Source organism: Triturus cristatus, chromosome 4_1 (assembly GCF_964204655.1).
Source record: "Triturus cristatus chromosome 4_1, aTriCri1.1, whole genome shotgun sequence".
Lineage (NCBI taxonomy): Eukaryota > Metazoa > Chordata > Amphibia > Caudata > Salamandridae > Triturus > Triturus cristatus.
In genome coordinates this window covers 723,924,689-723,948,987 of record NC_140585.1, presented here as the reverse complement: position 1 = coordinate 723,948,987, position 24,299 = coordinate 723,924,689, and the positions used below count along the sequence as shown (strand labels likewise).

The 24,299-nt window shown below is 44.0% G+C and overlaps 1 protein-coding gene across 4 annotated transcripts in view; it reads left to right on the top strand.

Moving 5' to 3' along the window:
- Positions 1-24,299, top strand: part of LRRN3 (leucine rich repeat neuronal 3) — a 325,597-nt gene that overhangs the window by 91,003 nt on the left and 210,295 nt on the right. The window lies entirely within an intron of this gene.

Below are 24,299 nucleotides of genomic sequence, written 5' to 3'. Positions count from 1 at the left end.
AGTTTGACGGATGGCCCCATCATCAACATGACGTGGACAAGATGTCAAACTTTCAACTTTTTTTTTATTTTCAAAAAGAAAATCGGAAAGCATGAGTTGCTTTTTGGTAATAATAAAAAAAATATCCTCTTGCCATGGGGGATTTCGCCAATTGTGTGGGGGTCATTTGGCACTTTTCACTACCCATCACTACTAGGTTTTACATGGCAGTGACCAACAGTGAAAACTTGCTCATGTGTTCACCCACTCTAAATAGGGCTGGCAAATGCATGACCAAACCTCTGATGGCCCTTATTCCTTCAGGCTATTGGAGGCATATGTTGGTGGCAGAGACAGAGTAGTCTCTGCCATCTTTATACCGAAGAGCCGCCGGACACTAAATGAGGTGGGCAGAACTTCACATTGGTGGAGAGGACACTATTTCGCGAAAATGAACCCTCTGTCAAAGTCTAAATCAGGCTCTATGTCCCTTACTGTTCGATGTTACACACATATTTATCTATGTATGTTTGTAAAGGTGATGGATTTCAAAGACAGTGGTAGTAGAAGCCACTAGACTTTGCACACCTATTCATTATGAGGGCATATGCACTTTCTGGGTGCATCTGTTTGCTGAAAAGCAGAAGATTATTGTCTCTGTTTAAGATTTGAGCTGCAATAGGTAAAGTATACAACATATGTATAAACATTTAAAAGTCGTATTATCCAAGTCAGGCGCTTCTACATTTTAATTCAGCAAGTCAGTAAGTTATAAGGTCATATCCACATTAACTAATTTTTCGTGTATTAAGTTGATCAATAAATATTAATCCATAAATATTTGTTAATTTTGCATCCAAGAGCAAATAGTCTGGTATTACTATTTCATATAACTTTACCCATGCAACAATGATTTTTTTTGTGTGTGTAATATGCAAGGTATTACAACTTCTTTTTTATGTGAGAATTCTAAAATGATTTAATATCAAAGCACTTTTTTTATGTATCAGTGCTACGCGGAGGTTTCAGTTTTTCTTTCAGATGTTCTGTTGCCATGGGAACATTTTAAAAGATGTTGCTACTCATGATTCAAGTCTTGATGTAGTACGAACAATAAAAACACAGTGTTTCATTTAATTATGCCCGCATCCTCTTCAGAAGCAGCACAGCAATACTGGTAAAATATAAACATTTATAAGTCTGTACATCGTAAAATATAGTTTACAAAATAAATGTATCAGAAATGTCAAGGATTTGTACCATGAGAGAAATTGAGAAAGTGGATGATAGACCTGATGTATAAGTCAGTCAAGAGGTAAATGAGTGTGTTTGCTTTTGAGCGAGTGGATAGATGAATAGATGAGCGTGTGGGTAAGCAAGTGCACTATTCAATCGGTCAGAGAGTGGCGAAGCTAATCACTAAGTGGTTTGAAGAGTAAGCAAGATGATGAGTTGCAGTGAGAATTCAGCCAAATGACTGAGCTAGTGGATGAGTAGGTTACAGGTTGAATGAGTGAGTGGCTATGAATGTGGAGAATTGTAAATGTGATGGAGGAAGTTGGACACCTGGAAACATATGCCATTAGCCATTAATACTGTTCCTACTCTGTAGAGTATTTTATTTATTATATTTTTAATTAAAGTTTTCAATAAAGGAAACATTGACAAACATACATTGTTCAGGTGTAGTTATCCAATGTAAAACACAAAATGCAACAAATAAGTACTCACTAGAGGGGGTTGGGGTAAAAGAGGGGGGAGGGGTGGGGGGCATGTGAACCCTCCACTGGAGCGTATGCTACATTGCACAATATCTGCTGTGCTAGGGGAAGGTTGTATGTGTCATTTATAGTAAGGCTGTGAGAGGCTATAGGATGCGTGATCAGTGTACATCACAGTCGACATTGGTGGGAGCGTGTAAAGCGCTATGGTGTCAGCACAACAGTTGATTCTGGGGAGGGTCTTGGGTGCAGAACCTTCTGAGGCTGGTTGATGTTCGGAAGAGGGGGTTGGAGAGGAGTGCTGTACCTGACGCAAGTAGCAGCAATAGACATGCCATATGTCCTTAAGTCGTGAGGTCGGGGGTTGGAGCGTGGCATATATTTCAGTCTGCATATCGCAATACAACATGCTGCGTATCCATGCTGCTTTTGTGGGACAGTGTTTGGTTCCCTAGTGTATTGCTATTTCCCTCTTCGCCACAAACCTACGAATGCACAATTTGATGTTGCTGACCAGCAGAGCTTATTTCGGAGAAGGAAGAAGGGGCGTGGCAATTATGTCAGATAACGTCTGGAATATATCTATCCAGTATGCAGTTATCCGGGGACATGTCCAGGTCCAGTGAGCGAAGTCGGCATACAGAGTCCTACTCTGTAGATTAAACAACCAAATCATGGGATCTGCATACTACATACTATTTATGTTTTCCAACACTTTACATTTCAGTTGGAAATTATATTATTTTAAAATATATGTTTTTAAATAGAGTTGTGGTTACAAACATCTTCAATTAACTATTTAATAAAGCAGATTATAAAATCTAAGTGAGCTCAAAGTTATTGTGCAATTGCAGTCTAACTCACTTCTATTTAGTGATTGTAGGAAATCAGGGATTTAATTGGGGGGGGGGGTGGGTACATACCTCAAGTAATAACCATAAACTTTATTTGGGTGAACCATTAAAGTAATTAACTAAACCTGAGAACAACCCCCTGGTAGATGTGGCACAGAACAGACAGGCATAACTTAGGGGCAATGTGTGAAGTATTGATGCAGTTCCAAAACTGTAATAAAGTAAAAATTAATCACAAGAAAAATCTCAAACAACTTCAGGAAAATAGAGACTAATTGAATGCTTAAATTGGCATAACAATGACAAAAATCCAATAAGGGAAACTACAGTTATGTTTAAATGTGAAAAAAGCACCAAAAAGCATGAAATGCCAAACATGGTAACCAGATTGTACTTGACAAGTACCTAGGTCGAAGTTAATGCCATCCCTGATGTGCCATGGGTCATATACAGAAATGTGGTACAACCCAGTTGGAAGTTATACTTTAAGACTTAGTCTCTGAAATGGAAGTCAAAAATCCTCAGCGAGACAAAGAAGCAGAATGTCACTAAAGAGGGCTCCACCCCACCAGATACCTGCTAGATGGAGCTAGGTTAAGCCTTTGACTTTTGGTGAGAAAACTCTGAGCAAAAGAAATTTGAATTTCACGCCCAAGGACGGTCCTTTACTGGCCAGATACTTCTTGTGCCATCACCCAGAGAAGATTTCTAATGTCAGACTTAGTCACTATCTTTGGAGCTCTGATTCTTTCAGCGGAGCATGGCTGCAGGCTGTACCCAAAGAATGCTCCTCAAGACCGAATGACTCCTCCGTGAGGTCTAACTGAAAAGGATTCAGTACTGCAGAAAAGTTCCTTTATAAGATTGGCTTGGCAGGTTGGTCCCCATCTTCTGAAGTGTTTGTAGTCAAAAGATTTCTAATTCCCGGGTACCTGAAAGTCTGGAGGAGTACACTTTAACACCAATCAAGACTTCAGCACTGGGAGGTCAGGACTCCCTCCAGCAAAGGCCAACAGCAGGTTACGAGCAGGTCCAGTTGGAACTGGTCAGTTAGAAATGCATAAAAGAGCCTCCTGAAGCTTGCTATGTCCCTGTAGCCCAAATAGGTCAGTCTTATGGCCTTTGCTGCCAACTTCTTTGTCCTGGTTACAAGCGGGACAGCTGGTCCACTCTTCATGGTTCATCTCAAGTCGCAAGGCAGCAGGTCCATTCCTCTTTTGTTTTCCACAGGTCCAGAAAGTGTTCTAAGGAGGCAACTATGGGTGCCATATTTATGCCTGGCACCAACCTGTGGGTTCCGGCTATAGTTGGTCGCTCCTTAACCAATAGTGTAAAAGTTCCCAGTGGTGATTATACACCCTTTTGCAGCATTTCCTGTGTGCCCTACTGCAAAGAATATGACAGTGGCCCTTCTTACCTAAAACCAAGATGACAGAACATTTCTCTGTGTGTGCAGAACTCCTGTGCCAACTGGAGGTCACTCAAAACTTATGACCTATTGTCCCTGCTCTGGGAGGAAGTTTACACTTCATCAGGGGGGCTATTTAGCTTTTGGGTGACAGTTGAATCTCATGCAACTGGGCATCCAGAGGCTTTTTGCAGGGAAAAGTTACATTTCTAAAAGTACTTTTTCCAAAATATTCATTATAAATCTGATCCCACCAGTTATATGAACTTTAATAAATATTATAAAAAGTCAAAAAATTTACTTTACAGCTGTTTCCTATACTGAGATAATATTTATCAATTTAATATTGTATTCCAGGGCTTCCCCTATAGAACAGCCAACCCTGATACAGTGAAAATAGCTTTTCGGGCCTTTTCACTGCAATCTCATGTTTAACACGAAATGTTTACATGTCCATCTTTTAAATACCATTCACCCTCCCTTGTGAGCAGTAAGCCCTACTGAAAAGTGGCTTTTAAATATTGAAAAGCAAGGTTTAGGCCTGTCAGTAGGGGTCATTTTAACAGGACGAATTTGCAGTTTTAAAATTGCACAGCCAGGCTGTAGAGGGCAGGCCTGCAGTCAGATTTGCACTATCACTGTAGTTCATCACTCCATAGGTGCTGCAGTCTACTCGGGTATTTGCGTTATAGACCCTGAATACACTTGGTACCGGACAATAGTAATTTATAGGTAAGTTAAAAATGACAATTGGGGGTGTGCCAAAGACAGTCACTTTACCACTGGTTAGCAAGGGTGAGTTCTACAGCTAGCAAAAATCTAGGGGTAAGCTATGCACAAGATGGTTATTTCCAACAGCGTTCATAAGGAAAAAACAGAAACTGATAAATGCAGTACATCACTATTGTCTAATTTGTATCGTACAATAGTTAACTCCTAACGTACCAATGCCACTTACTAACAAGTACAAATTAACAGACCAATAGCTACTAGTATTTACAACAATCTAAATAACAAAATATTAACACTAACAATATACAATATTATTCAAATTCTTGAAGCCAGAAAGTAAATGTTAGACTTGTCTGACTTAAGGTGATCTTCCATCAAAATCTTTGCCTACTTAACTCCAATTGTTGCTGGATTTTTGCTTCTGTTGACGCTAGGGCTCTGTGCACTTTACCAATGCTAACCAGTGCTAAAGTGCTTGTACTCACTCTCCTAAATATGGTTTGAATGGCATATACCTAATGGGCATATTTAATTTACTTGTAAGTTACTTGTAAGTTCCTTGTAGAGAGGTATACTATATATCCACGGCCTGTAAATTAAATGCTACCAGTGGGCCTGCAGCACTTATTTTGTCATCCACCTAAGTAGCATTCTAACACTGGTCACAGGCCTGCCATTGCAGTCTAAATGCAGTGTCTCACTTCCATGTCAACTTTGCATGTTGTCAACCCTTATATTCCAATTATACTACATATTGGTCACCCCTAAGGTAGGCCCTAGTAGCCCATAGGGCAGGGTACTGTGAAATCAAAAGGTTGGACATGAACTTTGATATTTTACGTGTCCTGGGGGTGAAATTCTCACACATTAATTTTTCACTACTACGAAGCCTCACCTCTCATAGGATAACATTGGGAATTCATTATTTGTTTTAATAAGCTCTAATTCCTAATTGAGAGGAGGTACATGTATCATGTTTGGTACCTATGGAATTCCAATGATAAACCTAGGCCTGGGCGGTAAACTCCACTCCATGGGCGGAGTTCAAAGAGGTTTAGCACTTTAAGCCCCACCTGAAGCACGGAGTTCAGCAAAAGCTCTGCTAACGCCGCATAGCAGAGTTTATCACCCACCCACTATATTGGCATGCTTGTCTTCCCTCCTACACCGCATGGTTTTCATCAGCTTCTCCTCCCCTCGCACTATTCAGCATCACCTCACTTGTCCACACCCCTACCAGTATCCTATGACCCATGCCCACATCCCGCCTCATGCTACCAACCAATGAACTGAACAATTTTGCGCCACTGCTTTGACATTTCACACACTCGCCTGGCTTGGGAACCAATTCAACGCAGTGTTCTGCTCTGAGATAGTGTCCCAAAAGGGTCAGGAGGGAATGTACTGAACATAAATTAAATACCCGGACCAAACTATTAAAGGTGCCAGATTAGAAATGTACCCGAACTGGCGGCAAAGAGCAGGGAGCAGGAATTAGGAGCAACAGCTACCGTGCCACATGGTGTCTGCATTAGAAGTTGAGCTGTCCTCATTGGGAAAGGGAGAAAGGCATGTGGTTTTTCATTTAAATATAAATAGGTTTTCTTAACAGTCTTTTCCCAGTATGTCCGCTATGCCGGAATGAGACTTCCAGCTTTCTAATGTTAAGTGGCCTAGTTAATTTATTAAATGTGGTAGGCTCTGTCTATATACTGGGGATTAGAGGTGTTTTAGGACTCCAGGACAGTTCTGTTGACAGCGGGCCGCCTTCACCTGCAGCACTGAGCCCTGCAGAGCGCTAAATGCTGCTGGTTCTTGCCATGCCACTCTCTGTCTATCTGGTATATAGCCCATAGCCATGCACAGCATGGCCATCATTGAGAAGCCTTGGCTGGGAAGTTGCCACTTGACAGCATGGTGCCACTGACATCGGTGATTGAGACAAGCCAGAGTGTTAATGCCCATACAATAAGGGATCGGAGGTTCTGTGCATATGGGGGTGCCGAAGGGAGCTTGACCGAGCCCCAGAGATGGCTGTCAGAGTTGGGAGAGTGGTGTAGTATCCCGGCCAGCAGGCCAAAACCTTGTGAAGAGCAGATACATTTGTCTCCCTTGCATCACGGAGATTTGCGATTGCCTGAAAGTTGTCCTGAATCTTTGGTGCACCACAGTTTCTTTGAAGGTGTTTGAGGACAGACTGTGTTGAAAGGGGTGACTTTCCCATACTTGTGATGTGAGGAGCGAGTGGCGGGAGGGTACGGTTCATGCTGAAGGCAGTGTCAGGTACCTCTGGGCTGTTTCATATATTTGTAGGGTTGGGTAGAACTCCATGGAATTCCACTGAGTTTTTATGTTAGTCTATGGTATTACAATGAGTGCAACTCCATGAGTTTCACCCACCCCTAGATAAACCCTCTTTAATAGTGAAGTAAGAGTTTTCATTGCAATTTTGAAAATGCCACTTTTAGAAAGTTTGCATTTTCGTGCCGTTGACCCTTTCTGCCTGCAGCCTGTCTTAAGTCACGTGACTGGGTGTAGCTAACAGTTAGACTTTGTGAATTCCTCCCAGACAGTCACAAAATAGAGGGATTAGGTGTGCCTCAATGGGCTGTCACTTGCGGGATAGGAGGTGGAGCTGAGCACAGCCCCACCTACACGTGAATAGTCTGTGTCTTGTCTCTACACAAAAGGCTTAACAACCATGTAAGTTCACCGCAGCCAGCTTGGAGCCAGAGCAGGGGAGTCAGTAAATTCCATCCAGTTCAAAGAACCTTTCCAGAATCTTCTCCCACCCTCCAGAAGAAGGGCACCGGTATAAAAAATTAGGACCTTCAGACCCGCTTTTCAGTTCACTCCTGGATCTGCAGAAGGACTCTCAGAGGTCTGCTGCTGTCACCTGCTAAGCACTCTGCCAGATCATTGCTGTTCCTAGGAGGACTGCTTTGCTGCCTAGAGCCTGTCTTGAACCCTTAGAGGCACGCCCTGCTGTTGAACCCTGCATTTTCATCTGCATCCAGGATTGCCAGAAATTACTCCAAGGGCCTGTTTGCTGGCCTCCTGTTCAGAGCCACAGGGAGATAAAAGATTCCACCATCTTGAACCCATACCTGGACCCAGCCTGAGTGAGTCCTGAGCCCCCAAGAGGTGTCCCACCAGTCCTGGACACTTGGCTGTGGTGCTAAATGTGCCTAGATGGCCAATTTCCAAAACTGAGCACATAAGCCTTGATTGCAAGTGCACAGGTAAATTCTGACCCATGTGTAAAATATAATTACACACGGGTCGGAATTACAAGTTTAACTGTATTTAATGTATCTGCTAATTACTGGATGCATTAAATACCTCAGCTGTTGATTTAACAGGGAAAGTTGTACTGTATTTACAGCATCATGCAGATGTTGGTGCGCTAGACATAAATCTGCATGTTATTTCCCACAAACTCATGATAGGTGTTCTTTATCGCATACAATATATAATGTACCTTGTGGTATCATTATTTATCATCAGCGATAAATAACGCCTAAACTCATAATCAGTGCATTAGACACAATTTGGCCAAAAAGTGCGCTAAGTTACAAGAGAAGATTGGGGCCAACCTGCTTGCCTATCCTTCCGAGGTGCATTCCCGAGAGGATTGACTTCGCTGCTTATCTCGCTACATTATTCTGAACAGCAGCAAATCCTTTTTCACGGTCCTCTACCAAATGGATATCCAACCTTGTGAAACTGTTTTCGGCTGCAGTCCTATGCCTTGTCCCACTGGAGAATTTCGACTTCCATTTCAACAACTAAGTCCAAAGGTAAAAATCTTCACTGTGGCTTTGCTCCATGGCCATCCAATGAAGACACACCCTCCGTGGACACTCATGCAGCCTTGACCCACTGAACTTCTACCTTCTCAAATATTTTTCTTCAAGAATTTTGCTAAGTCCGAAGGTAAACGCTGACCAGTCCCAATCCACTTCTTGTATCCTTGCTCCTCAGAGTTGGCCTTAACTTTCGACTTTGAGCCTGTGACGCACAAGCAGATCTCCGGGGTTGGTGTTTTAGGTGCTAAATTTCACACAAAAATTACAAATTCATAACCCTGATTCTACTGACTGGATTTTTGTTGTTTTGGTGTCAAATAATTTATTAAAATGTACTCTGTTTTTCTCAATTGGTTTGGGATTTTTCTTATGCTGTGTTTCCATTTACTGTTTGTGTGCCGCATAAATACTTTACACGTTGCCTCTAAGTTAAGCATGACTGCTTTTTGTGGCAAGCAACCCATGGTTGAGCACATGTTAATTTTGTGATGTTTCGTGGTTTAGTCTGTAAGAGATTGCGGCTGTTGCTTGACTAGGGCTCACACCCAACTCAGCCAACAATCCAGTTTCTGACAATAAATAATAAATTAAAAACATGAGCAAATAAATGATTTGATATAAATGGAAAGCATTGCAAAAAATAACATTAAGATATTAAACAGACAAAATTACTCCAGCATGACATAACCATAACCATGAAATAAAAAATAACACCAGTAGCAAGATTTTGTCAATGATGAGGGAATGCTTAATTCAAGTTGTTGCATTAAACATGTGGCATTATTTCTGTTTCGGAATGTCAATGAATATTCTATGTCTCGCTCTGGTTGAGTACGTGAGAACTGGAACCAGGCTCCCAGAGGTAACCCAGATTACTGATATACTATACACACAGTTTCTATTAGTGGTCATATAACTCATTTCTCACCAAGAGTTCCAGCAAGTGACTAGCCAAGCTCATGAAGGTTACTAGATAGCATGGGTGCAACGTGTTTATGCCATTGAGCTAGGCATATGTGCTCCACAGAATTACAAGCCTGCCATGGCAGGTTACAGTTACACTAATGTAACGTAATGGATTTTTACTTTTATAGAAATGATGCAAGAACATCTTGCTTTTTTCAGACATACAAAAATAGTTTCCAATCAGGTATATTGCTTTGTATACGCAGATGTATAAATGGAAATTACATGTGCAAAAATAGTGCTGTATTAAGTCGCAGACTTTGCAGATATAAATTTTGTTTTCACTAATTTAAAATAAGGGCATTGCAGTTGGAAATTGCCATTAATGTGCATGTGGCCAACATTACCCTGTGATTTTTTTTTCCAATGGAGGGATCCTCCAATAAATGAACCACAAATCTCATGGTATGACTGGTTCGTTAATTCAGTGGAAATATCACAGGATATTGTATTTGTTTGCCATAAATGATTCCTCTATAACTAATATAGCACTCTACTCTAAACATTGAAGTATCTGTTGAAAAGCATCAATACCAGAGCAAATTCAGATTAGGAAAGCTTTCTTTGGATAGTTGGTGGAGAGTTTTGTTAGTAAGGCATGCTGAGAGGAACAACATATAAAAGTATTTTGTACCCAAGGTGAATACCCTGCTTTTTCCAGTGTTTCAAACCAATGAAACTGTTCAAAGTTCCAATCCTGACATATGTTCATCATCTGGAATCTATTCGTGTGAATTAGCAATTAATATGTGAGTAGACTGTGTGGTCACTACCCACCTCTCCACAATCACAACAAATTTTAGCTTTGATTTTCATCACAGTCAGGAGATCACTATCCATGCACAGTCTGTTGTCTGAACATGGGATTCCAAAGTCAATCCTTTTTCCTCCTCTTATAGGTTATGTTATGTTATAACAATTTATATAGCGCACTAATACCCGTGGGTGTCTAGGCGCTTCCAGTCTTCCAATACTGTGCCAGGGCAAACTAGTTTCTAAAGAGCCATGCCTTGAGTAGCTTCCTAAACTCAAGGAGGGAGGAAGTCCTCCTAAGATTAAGTGGAAGGGAGTTCCATTACTTGATAATATTGTAGCTGAAACTCCTCCCCGCCCCAGTTCTTCCTTTTTAATCTGGAGGTGGGTATCAGATAGGCATTGGCCGAGCGTAGCGGTCTGTTTGGTGTATACTAACTAAAGGAATCCCACAGAAATTGTGGTCCTCCTCTGTACAGTGCCTTATGTGTAATGCAGAGAGCCTTGAATTTAACACGTTGACCAACTGGTAGCCAATGCAATTCCTGAATCCCTGATCTAATGGAATGGTATTTGGGGACATCCAGGACTAGTCTAGCGGCGGTGTTTTATACCGCCTGTAACCTTCTGAGTAGATTGGTTTGTAAGTTGATGTATAAGCCATTGCAATAATCCAAATTTGATAAAACCAGGGAGGTCAATACTGTTTTTCTGGTACTTATGGGAATGAATGGGAGAATCTTACGTAAACTTTTGATGGTGTGAAAGGAGGACATCACCTTCGAGATCTGAGACCTGAAGTTTAGTTTCTCATCTATAATAACCCCTACATTTTTAACCTTGGCAGCTGGTGTAGGTGGGGGACCGAAGGTATCCGGCCACCAAGCTGGCAAACACAAAGGAGAAAGGTTTCCAAACAACACCACCTCCATCTTGCTTGAATTCAAATTCAGGCAATGCCTATTTATCCAGTTGCTCAGAGAGACCGTGCAGTCATGAAGTTTGATGGAGTAATTAACATCCGTGTCCACTGTTGAAATAGCCAACTGGGTGTCATCAGCATAAGAGGTAGGTATCAGATAAAAGCTTCTGATCAGAGGGGCTAGTTCGGAAATATAGATATTAAAGAGTGTGGGGCTCAATGATGAGCCCTGCGGCACCCCACAAGGCAGAAAAAAAGGTGCTGATTTAAAACTGACCATGTGAACTGTTTAAGTTCTATCTGATCGAAACGACGTTAAAAGGGAAAGGGCCTTTCCTCCAATACCTATGGTCTTTAGACGATCAACCAAAAGTGTATGATCCACGGTATCAAATGCAGTGGATAGGTCGAGGAGAACGAGGGCCGCCAACCCTCTGCCATCCAGCGCCATGCGGATTTCGTCCGTGGTCTTTATCAGAGCCGTCTCGGTGCTATGACTAGCTCTGAACCCAAACTGACTCTGGTCTGGGATTTGATTCTCTGCGATGAATGCAGAGAGTTCAACATTTATTAATTTCTCAATGATTTTTGTGGGAAGCGGGAGCCTCGTGATGGGACGGTAGTTGGTCGGGTCCATTATGTCCAAATTGCTTTTTTTTAGGAGTGGCAGTATACAAGCCTGTTTCCACATAGAAGGGAAGAGCCCTTGTGAACGCATTTGATTGAACATGCTAGATAGCTGCGGGCTAATAAGATGGCTAATATTTTGGAGGATCATGGGAGGTCAAGGATCATCCGGGGATCCTGATTTGATCGTTGAAAAATGCGCCGCTATTTGAGTTGGCGAGGTAGGGGTACAATTAAACAAGCATTGGCAATGCAATAGGACTCGCATTTATGCCAGACCTATTGCATTGCAAATAGCAATGCCTGCAAGCGATGAGCCACGAGAGGGGGGGCAGTGGCAAGAAGGCATCGGACTGCAGGAGGTGGGGGGACACGTGAAGAAAGTAGTCTCTGCTGTGAAGGGGCCAGTAGCCATGGAAGGACACAAATGACTGACATGGCTGTTATGGGGAGGGACTAACAAGCTTAAAACCAATCGGAAGGCAGCATTTAGAACCTAAGCCAATGAAGAAGATGGGCTAGAGAGTGGACGGAGCTTCCACAAAGCTTCCACACTATACTGTATAGTGCATGCCTCGCAAAGCGATGGCAGCACATTCGCGCTGCAACGCAAAGCAAGACCTAAAAAGGGTGCTTTGACTGTGGCTTCTTGTTCTATACTGCTAGCGTTTATTTTATAGTTGGCAAACTGATCGTATATATTGGGTCCACCTTAGATTTAAAGGATTGGGCAACTGTGTTACAGAACTCTTGGCTACAATTGGCGGAGTCCTCCTTTGTAGCTGTTGTCAGATGTTTTATGCTCTTAAAGAGTTCCTTGCTAGAGTTACCTGCCCTTTCTATTTGTGATGTGAAGTATTGGCTCTTCTCAGCAATTAGCTTTTTCTTGTAATCTGCCAACATAGCTTTATACAGATCTTTTTCTAGTGTTTCATAATTTTTCCACCAGCATCTTTCTTGCCTTCTGCAGGCTTGTTTATCTAGTCTTAAGGCTTCAGAGAACCACGGGGCAGAGGGGGTTTCTCTATTTTTATTTATCACTGTTACGGGGGCTAGTTTGGCAAAGTTGGACTCCAACCAGGTTGTGTAATTTCTAGCTGAGGCCTCAGCTTCCAATTCCAGGTCCGGTTGGTTAGGTCTGTATATTTTCTGTATAGAATCAAACCTTGAACTCAAAATTTAAAATGTAATACATAACTTAAAAAAGCTATAAAACACTGACACAAATAAGCTAATATTTTGCAAATTAACATATTAATCAATTAACATAAGTGAATGTGTTTATATATATAAGATATCAATTAAATATACTTAAACAGACTCCAATTAAAATATATATAATAATCAACAAATGAATCAACATCAATAAATATATAATTAATAAACTCTCCCTTCCTGACGCCGTAATAAACCCAATAACCGAAAAATAAAAATGTGACACAAAATAAATCAATTATTAATCTTTTAAACAAATAAGAAAAAGATAAAGAATCCTTAATACATTAATTAAAACAAATTAATCTATAATAAACAAATGTTAATGAGCATATAAAATAAAATAAAACATAAAATAATACAAAAAATAACATTAAAAATGATGTGACTGTAAACTATATTTTAAGCATTGATATAATAGTATAACAGCTAAAACCAATGTTTTACCTGAAATACATTGGTCCATGATTTTTTCTTACTCACAGTATGTTGATGACGACATTATGGTCATATTTAGGGGATACAGAGAGCTGAAACCTAATAAGCACATCGGTAAAAACACTTACTATATACGTTCAAAAAAAAATTATGAACACCTCCCCAACCTCCTCCTTGAAATGTTTATTATCCAGTGCATACTATAGATTAAGCAAGCCACGGCCCAAATCATGCCAGGAATCCCACCCCAGAGACAATTGAAGAGTAGAAAGCACTTATACACGGGAAGGCTGAAGCCTGTGGGCATGGAACAGTAACTCAGGACAGCAAGGTGATTATAAGGATGAATCCAGGAGGAACAACTACTGAGGGAAATGAGAGAAGGGCAGACACAACACAGGTGTCAAAATGGGAGGCCAGGCGCAAACTAACCATCAGGAAAGATATCAGAAGAACTTCTGATGGCAGATGGTCATGCTTGCTCTTGGGCAATATTTCTACTGGTGCTGTATCTAGTGACCAAAAGTGCTTTTCCTGTGGCTGGTCGCAAAGTGGCTTGTGCAGCATGACAGTTTGACCCATTTTGATCCAAAAATTCCCACCCTGCTATTTGAATGTGTGAACTCATTGACTGTGGCACCTCACCGGTTCTCGGCCACTGTTTTCTAGGCTCCGAGCAACATGACTGAAGTTTTCCTGCCTCACTGAGACGTGCCTCACAACTCAAACAACTACAGCAATGCTGGTGAATGTTTACAAACCTCTTCTGCAAACTGTCTGTCTGCTCTGTGACTGACAGTCAGGTCTACCAGTCAGCACACCAGTGTAAACATACTCATTCTCACACCTCTCTCTACAGCTCTCGCCTGAGCACCATTTATGACCTCAAGGGTGCATATGTCCATACCTTTGTGGTAGTGCATGATCAACAGCAGAGAGAAGTCAATTGACTCTCGGTGCACAGTACCTTCTCAGTCTCCCAGCTCCTGCACCAGTCATCATAGTTAAGCCTGGCCCAGTTCAATAGGGAGAGTAGAAAAAGTCTCAAGCTGCCTAGAAGCATTTTCTCCAGGGAATTTCATATGGCAATGGCCCCAATCCAAGAAGCCTAGGCTGTAGGTTATATACACTTTCATATCAGGATTGGTAGCTCCTTAAAAAGGCTTTGACAATATAGTTTAAAGAATCTTTGGAAGCCAATTGTTCTCACATGCTCCCTTGCTGCTGGCACATCATTAGCCTATCGCCAAAGCATTCTAAATACCTCTCACCGGACAGTTATCATGTTTCCTCACTCAGCAGTGGATTGATCACTGATTTCATTGCACATAGTGTATTCAAATTCTATCAAAGAAAGCCGTCTTCTTGGTGCAACTATAGCACAAAATAAACAATAGCACCTTTTTTCTGTCTCAAAGCTTAATGTAACTTTCCCCATTTCAAGGTGTTATATTGCCAATAGGATCGAATCACTGCAGAGGCTAATGGCAGCATATGTACAAGAAAAAATGCTAGTGTGGAAAACAAGTAGGGTAAGCGTCCACATCTAATCACCTTATGTGTTCCGAGGTAGGACATAATTCAAGACATGGAGTTCACTCTGCATCTCTGGGCTCCTGGCACTACATTCAAACATGCTGTTATACAAAGAACTAGCCCAAGGGCAGCCATTGTGCAGACATTCGTTTCCTGATGGAAAGCTCAGTTATACCTAGTTTGTTTTCCTGAAACTAAATATTTTAAATTGAAGTTTCCATCAAGGATTGGTGCCGAAGCATTCCTGAAAGCTTTAAAGGTACCGTTTCATAGGTCACTTTTTTGCTGAGTCAGATAATTGTGTATGAATATAGGGAACATTTTTATTGAGCCAGCGTGCTTTCTGTGAAAATAAAATTCCTAACTCTGGTCTAGAACTGAAAGGAGATGAGCAACTTGATATGTAAAAAAAATATTCCTATCTTAGCCACAGGAAACATAGAACGAAAACCAGACGATGAAGAGTGAAGGAGCAACATAAAGAAAGCGGGTCTACTCACAGAAGACTATTATAGAAGTATACGATTTTTACTTTTCTACAGGTAACAAGTAGAACTACCACTCCAAATCTGCTTAGTGTTCGCTCAAAGTGTGGAAGAGAACCTCATAAAGAGAATAAAACTAAACTGACATAAATCAACATGAAAAAACAAAGCAGTCTTTTTTTCATGTCAATGTGTGATAAACGTGGAGGGGATTACAGAGTATCCGGAACACATCCTTTGGAAAATACATTTCTGGGAGGCGCAACAGCTCAAACAAACAACAATAGAATGGAATAAGGAGGATACCACAGTAGGGGTGCTGCATAGAGGTTTATTATTGAGGGTTATTTATGAAAGAAAAACTGCAGATAGAAAAATATGAGTCCTCCTACTAGAAAGATAAAACAAATTCTCTTTGATGATTACGACCAAAAAGACTTTACTGTAGCAAAAATGTCTTTAAACTTTTTGGGCAGGGGCACACTGTTCTAAAGTTTAATCTGCTCTCCAAGTGCTATCTTCCCCCAAATATTAGTTTCTTTCATCTCTAATGTGCAACAAGGTTATTAGACGAACATTTTTGAACTTTCCTTTCAAAAACCTCTGATTACATTTAAATTGAGGTGTATACTGAAAAGACTGGGTACGAACAATAATACGTGTATTTTGCCCTAAAGGTGATAGAGTCCTGCCTTTCTCTAATTTTTATTTCCAGTAGTTTGATCACTAAGAACTGGCTGGACACATGGGACACGATTGTTAAATATTTTTTTAAGATTAAAATTCACTGCAGAGACACAAACTCTTAATTTGCAGTGACATACTCGCCTTCTTAACTAACAGAAGCAGGAATTATCAAATTTTGCCGGCACAAATGGGATTTTGGTAGAATCACAGTGTGAGAAAATCCATGACCGGGGACTGTTTTTTAAGGTTTTTTTATGGGTAAAACATAAGTAGGTATTTGCCAACATAATGAAGGTCGTTGCCAATTTCCGAATACAACGGGGCACTAATTCCTATGTGAAATATAATTTAAATGTGTCGTCTGGAAAGGAATTTCGAGGGACTACCTCAATAAATAATGGGTGTTGTGGGGAAGGGTTTTTCCTACAAACAATTTTATTTGCAGAATCCCCTTTTCACCTCATTTTTAAGAGTTGAAAATTGTTGCATTTCCATACAATGAAATCGTTAAACTTGTAAGAAAACATGGGAATAACCAAAAGATGCACAATCCCAGGCGTACGCTAAAGAAATTTAAAATTAACTTTAAATGTACAAGAAACGTTACAACGTAATATATCTCCTGAAGAGGGTAAACAGTGTTATTTCATGGGAGAGGAGTCGAAGTTCTACACATGATAGGGGCCATATTAAAGCTATTTCGTTCACGTTTTCTAGTTTACAGGATTTCAAAGTTTAAATCAACTCTGTGGCCAGTTCTGCATTCTTTAATATCTACCATTACTTGAAACATTGTCAGAATAATACAGCTCTTTTAAGAACAATTTTACAGCAAGGTCTGCTATTGTTCAAATAAACTGCAACTTGTCTGACATGCACTGAAAGCGAGACAAAGAAAAGGGTAATCTCATAAACACTGACAGTGAAAGAGATCACAAGACAAATGCATCCAGTTCTGGTATAAAAAAAATGCATCAGCATACATACTTCAGTTCATCGGATAGGTATACCAAGGCGCAGCCGGTACAGGTAAGAGCGGTGCAGATGATGGGATAGTGAAAATAAATAAAACCACTTATCTTGTGCTCGCCGCATCACTGAGTTGACAATGTGGCGAGCGCAAGACAAGCGGTCTTCATATTTTTTAATTTAAATTTCCCTATCCCGTAGTCTGATGACTCCTGCCTCACCCCACCACTCTCACCTGTACCGGTCACGCCTTGTTATACCATCTTTACATCATTATTCCACTGTACACTACCATTTAGCATTATTTTTTAACCTTAACATATTATTTTAAGGCCCCCATGGCAAGCCTAGTTGGCATGACGTAACGGGTCAACTTAATATAGGATGACTCTATGACTAGCAATGTTTTTAGGCAAAACATTTCCCCAAGAGATGATAACATAGCAAGCATATTTATAGAAAGCACGTTTACCCCTAAGAGTCTGTTGGCACTATTGACAACATGTTTGTTGTTACTCATATCTGTGGTACTCATTTCATTATCAACCTCAGTAAAATACAATGTTAAATGGAATCACCAGCAGTGATGGCTGGCTGTTGTGGGCAATGGCGCATCGCCTTAATATATTTCCTTATCAAATTCATATTTGTACAATCAGTTGTAAAAATTAAAAAAACAAAAACACACACGCTGGTTGAGGGTAACATTAGATAAGCACTCACCCTAAGTGTTACTCACCTTCTTTTCCAAAATTTCTATTTTTGATATAAGCACGCCTCACCTCATTTGCTTGGCTGCTGATTCATGATGCTTGTAAGGTTATCAGCTCAGAAAAACCAAACCCTCCTGGGTCAAGTGCCACCCCCTGATAATGACCGGTTACTTACCTTTAATATTCATTAATCCGAGTCATAGCCCTCCCCTTCCCAGTCCTAACTAAATGAGCATAGCTCCTCCCACCAGAAACTCCTAAGCAATTAAAAACCCATCCGTTCCCTCCAGGCCACACCCACACCCTGAGGCATATAATCAAGTGACCCACCTATCCACATCCTGTACCAGCAAGCACAAGAAGCCGAACAGGGAGGGATGGGAACCTGGACTGGGACGGGGAGGGCTACGACTTGGAGTAATGAATATTACCGGTAAGTAACCGGTCATTATCTCCTCGTCAGCCCTCCCCGTCCCATTCCTAACTAAATGATTGGATACCAAAGCAAGAATCGGCTTCACTCAGTAGCAAAAACAGACTTTTTTAGCACAAGCAGAAAGTCACACAACCTGAGCAGAATGCAACACCGTGTCCCCAAACCCAGGAGATACAGTCCCACCCAACGAGTATGGGACAAAAAAGCGTGAGAAGAACACCAAGCAGCAACCCTGCAGAACTCGGCCATGGAAGCCCCTCGTAAGCAAGGCCAGGACGCAGTCAGCCCCCCGAGTCGATCATCCATGAATCAATCCAGGAGTCAACACACCACAAGCCGCATACGCTGGCCCCACAGCCAATGCAGCCACCGACAGAGAGTAGCTCCAGAATGCATTAGACCTCGACCAGCCAGCCCAAAGGTCACAAAAAAGGAAACCACCGCAAGAAAGGGCACAGCACGAAGGAAGCACACCTCCAGAGCCCGCCCAGCGGCCAAACAGACCCCAGAAAGAGGATCTGGACAGAAAAACTGGCAAAACCAGATCCCCAAGCAGTGAAACTGGGAAGGAATCCAGGGAATACAGGAAGGAACAGGCCGCAGAACAACCCGAACAGGAAAAAAACCAAAACCAAAGGAGAACCCAACAAGGAGCAAAAGAACAAAAGACCAGCCACAGGAGGAAACCACCCCACAACAACCGGGACACCTAGGGCCCAGAAACTAAACCCAAAGTCTGGCCTAGGACACGAGAGCTGAAGGGCACCCGGACCACCGAACAAACTCAGCCACAGAAGGAGGTGGACCAGACACCCCCCAAGACAGAGGGGGAAACGACAAGGGACCACCGGCAACCGCCAGCAAGGCCCCACCGCCAACCTCAACAGCAGAGGGAACCAAGGCTTCCCGGACCAATCCCGAGCCACCAGGACAGACGAGGCCCAACCAAGGCCAACCTGCAGCAGGACCCGCAGAATCAGAGCAAGCAGGGGAAAAGCATACATCAGACCCCCTGGAAGGACAGGGAATCCACCCTCTGAACAACTCGGACAGGGAGGGATACACCCTGCTCAGGCAAGCCACCAACGAGAACAAAAAAACCCCTGCAGAAGTAAACCCCTCAGGGACAACAAGCATGGCACGGCCCACCGGCAGATCAGCTGAGCCAACAAGGCGAGGGAAGCCATCAACACACACCAACAGTGATTAAAACAACGCACCACCACCGCGCAATCCGACTGCACCATCACGATCCTCTGGGGAAACCAAGGCAGAAAATGAGTCAAGGCCAACCGTACTGCCTGCAACTCTCATCAATTCGAAGACACTCCCGCCTCCAGCACAGACCACAGCGCCCGCACCAACAGCAGAACCAACATCGCTCCCCAACACAGATCGCTGGTAATGGTCATCAGGACTAACCGCTCCCGGAACACAAAGGGTGAGCCCCGTAAAAAGTCATGAGCCACCAGGACAACCCCAGGCCAATGGTCTCTCCCACCCCGGAATCAACAGCTCGTAATCCAGAGATGCCGGAACCCAAAGTCCCAGGACATGAGTCACCAGGGGCAACAAAAGCAAATGGGCCCAAGGAACAATCACCACAGTAGCAGACAACAGCCCCCGAACATGCAGCCGCCGGCGAGCAGTGGAAGACTGAGCTCCCAACAACCACCTCAGTTTACGCAACAGAGCCAGTCCACGGGGCACCAACAGGAAGACCTTACCCACTGAGGCGTTGAAAAAAACCCCAATGAACAGTAGATCAAGAGTGGGGCAAAGAAGGGAATACTCCAAGGTCAGAATCCACCCGAACCGATGAAGGAGCCTGCAAACTCCCCAGGAAGGGCCTGAGCCAGAACCAACCAACCGTCCAAGAAAGGGAACACAAGGATCCCCTGAGAATCCAACAAACCCACCAAGGTGCCAACACTTCAGTAAACACCCTAGGAGATGCAGACAGTCCAAAAGGCAATACCTAGAACCGGTAATGAACCACTCCCTCACCGAAAGGCAGGAACGTCTGTGAAGTAACCCTGGGCATAGTTCGCGAAGTAGCACTTCGCGAAGCTACGCAAAGTGCAGTTCGCACTACGCGAGCTACGCGTAGCACTTCGCGAACTGCGTAGTACCTTGTTCGCACTGTGCCAGATGTCGTTTTCAATGATTGCACAGTGCGGACAAGCAACCGGCACTGTGCAATCATTGAAAATGGCATCTTGTAGTTTTCTGCTGCTCGAGTAGATTTTTACTCGAGCGGCAGCTTTCTCAACGCGAACTGGTAGTTCCTCATCGCGAGCGGTCGCGAGCATACGCGACCACTCGCAATGAGAAACCTGACCTCCTCGCGTTGGGAATCTCGCCGGGAGGTTTATTTTCCATGCTCGCGATCGCCAACTTGATGTTGCTGATCGCGAACAAGGAAAAAGTCTCGCCGGGATGTCATTTTGCTTGCTCGCGGTCGCCAACTTGACGTTGAGGACCGCGAGCAAGCAAAAAATTACCGCAGCACTACGCAACACTACGCTACGCGTGTTCGCACTGTGCTACGTGCAGTTCGCGTAGTGCGAAGTAGCGCGAACTTCGCAAACTACGCGAGCGTAGCGTAGTGCTTTGCCCAGGCTTACTGTGAAGTCGCATGTACCGGCACATGAAAGCAGGCGACCCAGAGAACCAGAGAAGCCAGGCAACCTCCCACCAACATGAAGGGAAGAAACAACTGAAACAACACCATAAAGAGGGACCAATGAGGGAGACACAAGGTCACAGCCTTCAGAACCAGGACAGGCCAGCAGTCCCCATAAGGCTTCAGGATCAGAAACAGGATTGAGCAAAACCCCCCGACCCAGTCAACTCACAGGCACACACATCACAGCCCCTCTGGAAACTAAGTCCCGAACAGAGCCCGAGACGTCGTCAGAGAACAGGGAACAGGGGTAGCACCGAACACATCCACCGGTGGCACACTAAATACAATCCAGTAGCCCAGCCGGACCACCTGTAGGACCCACTGACCACAAACAAACTCCTCCCAAACAGGAAAAAAGGCGTGAGGTGATCCCCAACTGGCACCCCCAACGAACTCCTCACAGAGACATGACAAGGAGGGACCAGAAGAGAAGAGGCACCCTATTTACCCCGGGACTCGTGGAAGGAAGGGACACCCCGGTCACGTTCCATACCACAAAAGGTCTGGGCCGCTAAACGAGAACGCCTGCCCAGAAGGCCGCTTAAAATCTGCAAACTTCCCCATGTGAGAAGAGCGGACCGGAGCCAACAATATCTGTCCTTTGGGGCATTCCCAATGAAGGCCTCCAACGGTGCCACAAATAGTGTAGAGCCCATGAAGTGAGCTCCACCACGACAAGCTTACCGAGCAGTACCGCCTACCCAGGCATAAGCCACAACTGCCACTGAGCAGCCACTGAGCCCCCAGCCGCTGCCGCTGCCGCACAAAGGAAACGAAGGACAAATTCGCCAGGAAAGGCAACTACAGTTCCAACATGAACAAAGATTCAGAGGGAGCCACATCCTGCAAGAGCAGCTCAGAAATACCCTGACAGACATTCAGAAGCAACCAAACCAGATAGCAGGTGTAAGACGCAGACCAAACTGCAAGACCAGAGGCAGCAAAGGATCACTTCAAGGCCCCCTCAACTCGTTTGAGCCCAGGAGAAGAAGGACCGCCTCCGAGGACCCCACCAGGCTCCGAGACGCCACATCAGCCAGCAGAGATCCACCATCACCATAGCCGGGAATACCTCAGCGAACCCCTGGAAAGGATATTACTCTGCCAGAAACCTGGGATAGGCAAGTTTGGCAACACTTTTCCCCACCCCTCCAGCCCATGTCTCACAGAGCCAAGAAAAGGGAGGCATACAGGCCCCAACGAATGGAAATAGGCAAAAAAGTCCACCCACCAAGGCACCAGGGAACCTAACCTGTCCCAAACACGTAGCAGAACACTGTGAAGGTCAGCCTCCATTAGACAAACCGACCCTACACCACTTCATCCGAAGCCATGTCTGGATAAATGTCAGCAGAGGTATTCTGCACATCCACCAGGGAAGGAGCAGCGGGAGACATAGCGACCATTACCTCCACCACCCAGTGGAGCCCACACACGTCCGAACCAGTTCCATGATGTGAACAGAACAGAGAACCGGCGCCCAAGAAAACCCCAGACCAAGCGATGCAAGACTTAAGGGCCAACCAAGGACCGCCACCTGGACCCACTGCCACAGGAACCAGTGCACACCCAGGTAAGTTTACCCACTCACAACTAGAACCTCGGCCAAAAATAAAAGGGAATCCCCACCCAGGGAACACCAGTCGCTAACCCACAACCACACGGTGAAAGCGCGACCAATGGACACAAACCGGCACACAACATTTAAAAATGTATTAGAATTTTGTTACATTTGAACATTGCAATATGCTGTGAATACATTTTAGGCCGTAGGCAAGGGTATCAGATTGCAGATGCAGAGCCCATCTATTCACCAAAATTCTCACCCAAGAGAGACAGAGCCACACCGTTTATGGGGAAACGGAAACCCCCAGCGGCACCAACAACAGGCAACCTTACACTGAGCGGGCACATGCGCCTTCACAGAACCACGGGTTTCCACGAGACGCAAACCGCCTCAAATTAAAGAACTCAGCTCCCTGAGACTCGTGGCTATCAGAGAACATCATAGCAAACACCATCACTATGGGATGTTTTATTTTAAATACTGATACACATTACTGTACCAGCATTGCTCCCACTGCAGATTTCAAATGAGGCAGAGACGAGACAAAAAAAGGGGAACACGGGCTCGAAACGAGACGAGCACTGAGCCCCCATAACAGACCTCCGAGGAGGAGCCAATCTGCCACGCCCCCAGCACGCACAGAAAAGCCAGCCGCACCCAACACACCCCCCCCTCCATTCCTGGGTGTTCCCCCTAGAGCAGGGAATGAACCCGGAAGAGGGGAAGCCGCAGCAGGGAGCCACCACCCCACACCAGGCAGCCCGGACCCCATAACCCCACGGTCCCGCTAAAGCAGGGACCCAAACGTACCTGAACACAAAAGGCACGTAGGGGAATCAAATGGCTGCCAAGCAGACTGTTCCACACTCACCTGAAAGGAGGCAGAGCTATCACCCCCCACAACGAATTCTTGCTCCGGCAGTAATCAACGCAGAAAAAACAAACAGGATGCGGATAGGCGGGTCACTTGATGATATGCATCAGGATTTGGGTGTGGCCTGGAGGGAAGGGTTGGGTTTTTAATTGCTTGGTAGTTTCTGGTGGGAGGACCGATGCTCATTTAGTTAGGACTGGGATGGGGAGGGCAGATGAGGAGGTAATGTGAAGATAATATAAGCCCCCGGCGCTTCAGCCTGCAGCCCTGCAGCCCTGCAGCACCAGGGGCTGAACATAAACGGAGACTACAACCGCAGCACTCCACCCTTTCACAACTTGTCAGAGGGTGGGTTGAGGTCGTCAAGGTTCACTGTTCTCACATCACCTTATGACGATGTGGGAAAGGGTGGGGTGTTGGGGTTAGAGGCTGCTAGCAGGAAACTGAGCGCTTGAGTCTGCTCAGTATATCATCACGTTTGCATCATATGCTGTGCAGACTCGACTGCATATTCTGACTGGACCAACACTGGAGAAGAGCACGCACTGCGGACCTCACTCACCATAGCAGATTAATCTTCCATCCAGGGCGTGCCTCTGCAGTGGGACTAGAATTCAACTAGGGCGAACGGGAAAAGCAGGCGGAAGGAGAAAGAATTGCAAGTGTTTCTTTTTTTCATGAGATACTTCTGCCTCTTTGACACTGACAATGGACCACATAGTTTCCAACTTGTTCCAGAACTTTCTGCCTGTGCCTGCACCTTGCAAGGGCCAATCACTCATGTTTATGTGCTGCGTCTGTTTATGTTGCAAAGCACTTACACACCTATACGAGTTCTACACTAAACAAACCCTTAAACACAGTGAAGAATTAGAAAACGATTCTGTTGCTGGGTGCAAAACGAAGAAGCACTCTCCAT